Raw genomic sequence first — 7,607 nt, 5'->3', positions numbered from 1 at the left:
CTCTGAGGTCCCAGGTTCAATTCCCAGCACCACCACAAGCCAGAGATGAGCAGTATTCTAGTTTTACTGCCTCTCTCACATTGAAATAAATAAAATAAAATATTAATGTGGGTGTAAATGGCCCCACTAGGGAGAGACAGGCTGGAATCATGTTAGCATCTAGAACCTGGTGGCTGAAAACGAGTTAAGACATAATGCAGAACAAATTGTTGACTAATCATGAACTTAAAGGCTGGAATACTGAAGATTAAGATTGGGATCTCCGTTTTTGGAAAAAGCTAGTAGGTCTGTTTTAGGTATATTACAGAGGGCCCATAACTTTAATAGGTTTTGCCTTCACCTGACATCTAATATGCAGGTAGACCCAGGTTATTGTCTGGGGAGATTGTGTCGTAGCTGGAAAAAGGACTAGAAAGCTGGATCAGGGAAGAGAATAGCTCCCATATATGGGGAATGTATATCAATATTGTTAACTGTAAACCCCACTGGTTTGATCTGGGGCCCATAGTCAGCATAGGAGCCTATGTAACCTCTGCATCCCCTGTAGGTATGGGCTCACATTCTGTGGCCATGGCTGGGGACATTCCAGGCCCAGACTCAGTTCTAAAGGAAACATCAAATTATTTATCCAAGACAGGTGATTAAGACAAAAACATGAGGTAATGAGTCTTAACAACGTGACACATCAAAATCATTTTCAATTATTTTATTTGACAATTAAAAACATTCTCTAACTTATATTAGTTGTAACATGCTTTAAGTTGTTTTTGCTGACCCCCCCCCCCATGCTGAGCATATTTTTAATACTGAAACCACTCAAGTCACAGAGATTCTGCATTTCATTTCAGTTCACAAGTAAAAAGTATCTTCCATTGATCACAGCATTCTGGCATAGATTCTAAGGCACCAGGGTAGAGATGAAGCCATTTCCTTTATAAGTAGATTGCTCACAACTTCATTTATGCCATAAATCAAGATTATAGTGTGTTCTTGTTCTTGCTTTATTGGTAGCAGTAATCCTATGATGCTAGAAACGGAAAGGAAGCCTTTTGGTTACTTTCACCTTTCCACTTTCCAACAAGGGGCCACCCACCCCTGAATAAAGAAAAGGGTATTAGAGTCCAGTTGACCTTAAAGACAAAGCATTTCAGACGTATTTGATGATTAAGTTAAAGTGTGCAGAGTGAAAACAGAATGATTCCCAAATCTTTCTCTCTGCACCTTTTACCAAGTATTCTGTACCATCATCTGTTTCCTTCTTTAATTATGGATGTTATTGCTAAGGTGTCATTAAACTCAAGTTTAGATGTTTAGAAAGTATTATGAGCTATAGTGAACAATAAAGTTTTTGCAGTAATACAAATTTTAGTTGATACCCAGCAGGAATCAGTCAGTAACTATAGCTCAAAAATTACAGAAACCAGAGGAAAAAAGGACTTGTCCTCATTTTAAAAATAAACATCGGAAATCACATTAAACAAGAGAAAAAAATCCCTTGTTAAAACTGGAGATAGTGAAGTTCTTTAAAATCAATCCAGGACAAAGGTAAACGGCCTTCAGAAATAGGTTTGACCTTCTCTTTCACTCCTCCTCCTACCCACCCTCTGTGAGTGATTTAAAATAAAAAAGGTCAAAGCCCTCTTGGGTCCTAGAGTCAGGTATTGGGGGTGGGGAAGCTTCTTCAATTTTTGCCAACTCCAATTTTTATTTTACTGTTCTTAGTTTATATGACATTAAATTGCTAAGTTATTTTCATTCACTGATATTGCTATAGCAAGCTCTTATGCAAGTTTTGATGGTAATATTTCTGAGGTGTAGGTTGAGAAGCTGCAAAGGAGAAGTCAAATCTCTATATGTAATTTTGACATCGAATTTTATCTGAATCATGTTGTTTTAGAGACTGAAGCAGTGTATATTTGTCAGAACAGAAAAGGTAAGGAATTGAAATGAAAGTGGTAAATGGGTTTCAAAGCTAATTGTGGCTTGAGTATGAGTAATTTTCCAAGTCTACTGGGACTGGGATTTAGAAACTAGTTTTCATTCCTTTCTCTGACCAGCAATAGTCACAGGCATTTTAAAATGAGAGACAGGCTAAGGAAAATAGTGTATTTTATAAAGAGAGCTCTTGCAAGTCAAGGATTAAACTCAGCAGACAACCCTGTTTATTTGTAGTGGCCATAGTGGTAGAAGAAATATAGGGAAAGAATTAACCCACAGAATGTTACTTTAGGACTAAATCATGCATGTAACAAGAGGTCAAACGTAAAGTTATTAAAGTTCTGAGAAGGCATTCATTTTACATATCTCTGGGGTCAAATATGAACCTAGCAGACAATCTTATACCCAGTAGGCATGAAATATACTAGTAGAATGAATGAATAAATAAAATAAACCTGCCATATTCTAGTCTCTAGGCCAACGAGTAAAGAGGTATCTTTACTCAAGAACTTGTTTTCCAGCTAGGAATTACTCAGTGCCTTGAAACAGACTCTTACGTTTCACTCCATTTCTTGTTTTTATTACAACTCTAAGTCAAATTAAGTTTCTTTTCAATCAGATCTATTTTATATATCACCACTTTTCAATCTTCATATATGAAAATTTTTTAAAAATTATATTTTCATACTACAGAACATGCCATGGTGATTTTTTTTTTTTTGCCTCCAGGGCCTCCGTGCCTGCACCATGAATTCACTGCTCCTGGAGGCCATTTTGTGGCCCTTGTTATTGTAGCTTTGTTGTGGTTACTATTGTTATTGTTGATGTCTTTCCTTGCTGGCTAGGACAGAGAGAAATGGAGAGAGGAGGGAGAGAAAGACAGATACCTGCAGACTTGCTTCACTGCCTGTGAAGAGACTCCCTGCAGGTGGGGAGCCAGGGGCTAGAACCGGGATCCTTATGCTGTTCCTTGTGCTTTACTCCATGTGCTCTTAAGCAGCTTTAAGCCATGTGCTCTTAACCCACTGTGCTACCGCCCTACCGCCCATGGTGATCTTTTTTAAAGCATCTTCCCTGCTGCCTTAATGTTATAGCAGTTGAATAACATTTTTTTCAACTTCAAAAAGAACAGCAGTTTTTTAAATTTATCCATGTGTTTCTACCATAAACTAGTGAAATCAAAGTGTATTTTGATCTAGGTCTTTAAGATCTCTATTCGTTTTTAGCACTTAAGAATAGTACTTTGTCTAGGAAGAATACTTTTTTTACAGAATTTAACTAAGAGTGTTTTAAATTATGTAACTGTCACTCTATGAGCAAATACTTTTAGAAGCCAGTTGTTCCATCTTAATGAATGAAATACCAAGTCCTGTGTCCTTCTTTAGTTCTCTTATTTCAAACTAGGACAACTGGAATGTACTAAGACACTGGAACTTACTAAAACTAACAAAGATGTCTTGACAGACACTTGCTCTTTTTTTCTTTCTTTGACTTCTTTCTCTTTTAGTAAATAATAGCCCTTATTTTATTTATGTACACGTCTTTATTGCCAGAGAACAGCTCAGTTCTAGCTTGAGCTGGTAAGGGAGGATTGATGCAATTTTATTTGCATAACCATTATACTATCTCCCCAATCATTCTTTTTAATTTCCATGGCAAGTCAAGGGGTAGCTTAGACTAAACAAACTTAATTCATCTAGCACAGTGCTTTGCAGAGAACAAGCACTCAAGTATTATTCAAATACCAGATTTTCTTCTTAAAAATCTTTAGCTGTTATATGTGATCTAAGGCCCTTTAGAGTAGGTCCATTTCATATCTCTTAACACACATGGACCTAGAACAATGTACAATATTACATATTAAAGCTGTTCAGTTAATCAAAAGAATTTAAAAGCACTCCTCAGCTGTTTATTTTCACTCCTTTTATGTATCTAAGACAGATCAGAGTGCATATTCCTAATTCACCTCCATTTCAACATCAGGATTTTTTTTTTAAGTAACCGGAGGATCAGACCTTAGTTTTTGTTTTAATTCCCCACCTCTTCAGTCATGCCAAGGAACAAATAACCTTCTGGTCTGGATTTTATCTCCCTACCTAGTTCAGTGCGTAACATAAATTCTTTTTTTTTCTTTCCTTTTTTTTTTTTCCATTATCTTTATTTTTATTAGAGACAGTCAGAAATTGAGAGGAATGGGGAGACAGGGAGAGAGACGGAGAGATACCTGCAGCCCTGCTTCACTACTCGTGAAGCTTTCTCCCTGCAGGTGGGGACCGGGGGCTCGAACCCTAGTCCTTGCACTCTGTAACATGTGTGCTCAACTAGGTGTGCCACCATCCGGCCCCAGTAACAAATTCTTAAAACAAATCTGTTGCCCATATACTTTCATCATAAAATAAACTAAGCAGTGATTAGGCAACTTTTAGTCTTGATTTCACATCTATTATCTCTTTCCTCCTGTGATCATCCCATAAGGATACAATTTTTATATCTTGGAGCATAAACTGTTCTGAGCCTCAAGAAAGTTATCAGTATGCCCACATTAAGCCAACAGTTAATTTGTTAAGTCTGGATGAAAGAGTAAGCTTTGTAAATTTATACATACATCTCTCTTGCAGGTTTAGTAATAATGACAATTTTTGCCCCCAGTTGCTATCAATTCATCAAACATTGCCTATTTCTGTAAGGTAGCTTAAGATAAGTATATTATGTATTATCTTCTGCTACCCAGTACACAATAAAGATGGTTTATTTTCATATTCCCCATGTTTAGTGAGGAGACTGGCATAGAATTGTTACTCATTCTTGTATTAATCAGACACTTAGTCCCTTAAATATCCCCTCAGAATGTTCAATAACAACTCATCTGTAAAGTCTTTGAACATTTTATGCATAGTATGTAAACTGTGATACAATTTTATATGCCTAATCAACACCAGATGAGATCAAGCTCAGAGATTTCCAAAAGCTTGGCCATGGAAATCAAGCTAAATATTTATGGTGTTTCAGAGTTCATAAATTGATAACAATTTTATTATCTTATTCTGATATAGACACAATGAAGTGATAAATCTGTATGCCTTTTTAGTGGCTCTAATGATGTGTTCATGTAGCAACTGAGAGTAATTCATCTAACAACTATGCATTAGATTCTTAGAAAAGTCATGGTTTCAGTGTTCAGTCCTGGCTTATGAAAGTGTGGGGGATTGAACCTGGGTCCTTGGAGCCTCAGGCATGAGAATCTCTTTGCATAACCATTATACTATCTACCATTATTCTATCTACCCCCCTGCCCTTCATGATACATTTTCTCATAGGAAAACATAGTGCCTTAATAGTTTAGAAACCACATCATAGTCATTATTTTTCTTTATTACTTGGGAAACTATGTTGATAATTTAGTATCACCAGCAAAATCTTCATTGGCTAAAATAAGCATTATCTAATTCCTTACAACTAAAGAGAAGAGTACATAAATCTCGTACTATTTGGAGCACTATTTTGGATTTCATACTAACCAAAATAGTTGGCACATAAAAAAAGTAATCAATATTTATTCATTCATTCATAGAGCCCTTTGGTATTTATGTTGTACTTTCATTTACAAAGTACTTTAATATGCATTCCTTTGAATCTTTTAGTTCCACAGTGGGAATACTTTTCTGTGTGCTATCATTAGTGCCTACATATGGTATCTGGCACATCATATGTGATTATAATAGCTCAATCCTTTATGTGTGCTGTATGCATTATAATTTAAAAGTAGCTTGCATGCGTTTTCTGCTGCCCAAAAGTGTATTCAGTCATCAAAATAGCAGAAACATGCAGACCACATGTATATAAGCCAATATTTATCAAACACAACTCCTTGTATATGCATAGCACTCATATACAAGCTCTTTAGTGCTTTACAGTTTACAAAGCACATTCATATAATTTTCTCAAAGTCCCCTGGAAATTATTGTAAATAATCATTCTATACTTAGCTCAGAGACAGGCACATAGAATGAAATTAGTATTTTTCAGCACACATGTTATCAGTGGTAATATACTATAACCCACCAGTCAAATTTACTTGGTCCTTTTTGAAATGTCAAAGGAAAAAAAATTCAGCAGAGACAAATTGACCTTTCAAAGGGAAAATATGATGATTCCAGATTTACTTAATGTTTTGCAACTGACAGTGCACCTTCAAATGTTAGTTGTGCATGGCTGTCGAAACACTTAGTGAGAATGCCTTCTTCCCCACCTGATATTTTTACAATACATTTTTTTATATATATCATCAACCGTTTAAGTCATCTCTCCTTATGGTAAGGAATGGGAGGATAGCAAATGAAAAATTAAACTTACTGAGTATTCCCATATTCTCTTACCTTTAAGCCTAGAAGTGGGTATGAAGCCCAGGTATAGGGCTGGTGCAGTCTACCAAATTATTAGGCCACTACTGTGAGCAGGGAGTTCAAGCTGTCTCGTTGGGGCCTTACTCTGTTCCAGGCCCTATCATCCTTTGTAATCATCACTAGGGAAAATCCCAAATCCTGCGAGTCCTGCTCACCCAAGCTCAAAGTAGTAAGGTATTGATTATTAACTGGTGATTCTCAGCAGGCTGGCACATCTGTGTATTTCTTGTCTAATTCATCTCATTTGCCTGGAACATCTCTTCAAGCTTTCTCTAGATAGCCTAGCATTTTTCTCCTCTTCCCATTAGCTTAAGCTTTTGAAGTAAAGGGAAGACTGATGCACAATGTCATTTATTTATGTCTTTTAAGTAGAGTGGAAGTAAAGAGAAATGGAAGTTAAAAAAAATCAATAAAATGTTATGAAACGGCTCAAAACCATGATAAAGACTGGCTTAAGATAGTTCTAGGGTAATATAAACTTTATAAACTTTAACTATAAACTTTTTTTTTAAGTAACAGCAACTTCATAAAGGTTATCTTAAACAAGAGGTAATCTTAAATGTAGATATGAAGAGTTATAAAATCAATTTAAAATGTCCCAAGAGTAGGTAGTATATTAGTAACAAAGAGCTAGAGTTTAGGATTCTCATCTTGGAATTTCCTCTGGTCTTGGGGCTTCTGTTCTTTCTGGGATCAGGCCCTCCAGCTTCCCACCTAATTTAGTCTTGAGATAGTGTCTCTCTTTGGCATTAAGTCTACTGAGAAAGGTTTGAGTCCTGGGATTTACGTATGTCAGGAGACTTCTATCCTTTGGTCCTGGGTCTTCAAGTAAGGCTTTCTATCTTAGGCCTTAGTCTTGAGTCATGGATATCAAGCCTCCCACAGGCCCCTCCTTTCAGGTCTTCAGCTTTCTAACTTGAGCTTTCTTCATCCAACTCAGTCACATCTTTTGTCCAAAAAGGACCTTCCTCTGTATGTCTCAACTCCAAGTTTCTGATGGTCTCAGGCCATTTCAGTCTTCATTTGTCTTCTACTTGGGGTCTTCTACCCATTTTAGGTTTTATTTCAGTCTAGACCCTTGGGCCTCCTTCTGTCTTGGGTCATCTCACAGGGCTATCTGGCACAAGGAACAGGTCTGCAAATTCTTGTTTTGATAGCTGGCGCAGCACCTACTAGGAAGGGGCTAGTCATAAGCCTCCACTTTTTTTTTTTCTACAAACAAACACATAAGCACACACACAGAGAGAGAGAGAGAGAGAGAGAGAG

At 36.7% G+C, this 7,607-nt stretch overlaps 1 long non-coding RNA gene across 1 annotated transcript; it reads right to left on the bottom strand.

The window, feature by feature from the left end:
- Positions 1–691: 691 nt before the first annotated feature.
- Positions 692–7,596, bottom strand: LOC132535846 (uncharacterized). The gene is made up of 2 exons (XR_009547584.1): positions 6,315–7,596; positions 692–1,027 (listed from the first exon to the last, which is right to left on the bottom strand). It is a non-coding gene; the product is annotated as an uncharacterized LOC132535846 (long non-coding RNA).
- Positions 7,597–7,607: the final 11 nt, after the last annotated feature.

This window comes from Erinaceus europaeus, chromosome X, assembly GCF_950295315.1.
Source record: "Erinaceus europaeus chromosome X, mEriEur2.1, whole genome shotgun sequence".
Classification (NCBI taxonomy): Eukaryota; Metazoa; Chordata; class Mammalia; order Eulipotyphla; family Erinaceidae; genus Erinaceus; species Erinaceus europaeus.
This window is presented reverse-complemented; position numbering and strand designations above follow the sequence as displayed.